The sequence below is a fragment of the Octodon degus genome, unplaced genomic scaffold (assembly GCF_000260255.1).
Source record: "Octodon degus isolate 3935 unplaced genomic scaffold, OctDeg1.0 scaffold00175, whole genome shotgun sequence".
NCBI classification, from domain to species: domain Eukaryota; kingdom Metazoa; phylum Chordata; class Mammalia; order Rodentia; family Octodontidae; genus Octodon; species Octodon degus.
This window is the reverse complement of record NW_004524751.1, coordinates 1641800-1643357: the sequence shown is the minus strand read 5'-3', so window position 1 is coordinate 1643357 and position 1558 is coordinate 1641800. Positions and strand designations below refer to the sequence as shown.

The 1558-nt window shown below is 39.6% G+C and overlaps 1 non-coding gene across 1 annotated transcript; it reads left to right on the top strand.

Annotated features, from left to right (window-relative positions):
- Positions 1 to 342: 342 nt before the first annotated feature.
- LOC111813249 lies at positions 343 to 473 on the top strand. The gene has a single exon (XR_002818555.1). It is a non-coding gene; the product is annotated as a small nucleolar RNA SNORA70 (small nucleolar RNA).
- Positions 474 to 1558: the final 1085 nt, after the last annotated feature.

Sequence of the window (1558 nt, the reverse complement as noted above, 5' to 3'; positions counted from 1 at the left end):
CTCCCTCCCTCCCTCCTTCCCACCTCCCTCTCTCACTTTCTCTCTTTCCATGTGTGTGTGTGTGTATCTCTCTCTTAACTCATTTATTAATTTTCATAAAATATAATACAGATTTTCATGAGTATGAAATAGGAATTGAAAGAAAATGACTTTTAAATTTAGGAAAAATATTTGAAAGTATGGCATATGTATGACAGGTAATTATAGAAACAATAAGAATTCCATTGAATTTAATTTCCTAAACAATTATTAGCCTTTTTTTTTTTTAAGAAAGTAGAATCGAAAAAATGAGCTAAGTTGCAGAAAGAACTATGGGCACTTTTCAAATTGTTAAGAACTTACCTGCAGCCAATTAAGATGCAGGGTTCATTTGCTGGTGGGTGTCCACAGTTCAGCTGCAGAGAGCAACCTCATGAACAGTGCATGCAGCCTGCTGCTTATATGGGCTGTCCTAGGAAACCTTGGGGACACTCTTTCTGGTGGATTCTAGTGTATGTCTCCAAGTGCAGAAGGTCATATGGAGTGTCATTAAGAAGCCTCTGGGTACAGAGGGAGGGTGCACATTGGATTCACAGGTCATCCAATATGATCATGTCACAGGTCTTCACGTGCATCTATCTCAGGCAAGCTGTGGAAAAAGTAGTATGTGATCGAGGCCCTAGAGAGGGCAAGTTCCAGATCCACAACTCAGAGAAATGGGATTTTACCAAGTTCAGTGAAGAGGAATTTGAAGGCATGATGGCTGAAAAGTGCCTCATCCTCAATGTCTGCTGGTTTAAATACATTCTGAATCACAGTCCCCTGGACAAGGATCACTCTTGAAGGCTTCAACTGTGCTGTCCACACTTAGCACATTAGAAATCCTACTCTGCCCCTCAAAAATAAGACAAAACAACAACATGTTATAGCAGTTTTTGTTTACTAATTTTATTTTTAAAATTTGAAAAGGAGTTGGTGAGATAGTTCAGTGGTCTAGGGCACCTGCTTAGGAAACTTAGTCAAGTGCAGGGACCATGGTTTGATCCCCGCACCACATGCTGCACCAGCCCTGCCCCCACGGTGGGCTGAGCTGGTAAAAAAATAATTAATTAATTAAAAAGTAATAAATAGATAAATAAATAAATAAAGCAAAGTTAAGACCATGTAACAGAATTTAAAGTGAAAGGAAATCTAGTTGTAAATTAGAATGGTACACAGATTAGAATGTGCCATCGTGGATTATAAAATTAGAAACCAGCAATACATAAATTTCTCATCATGGGAAAACAAGGACAAGGTATTTGTACCACATTCTGTGGTGGTTTTAAAACACTGACCTGTAATTTTTCCGTGTCCTCTCCTTAAAAGGTGTGGTATTCTCTTGAATCTGGCCTGTCTGTCCCTGCTTTGACCAATAAAGTGTCACATTTCTGACATGTGACAGTCTAGCCAGTTTCATTCTCTCAAGGCATTCTATTTTGATTTTTATGTAGTCTCCCATTAAAACACGGCCACCACGCTGTGAGGAGATGGAGCTACATGAAGCTGCATGAAGGGCTCTGCACTGGGCTGTGTGTCA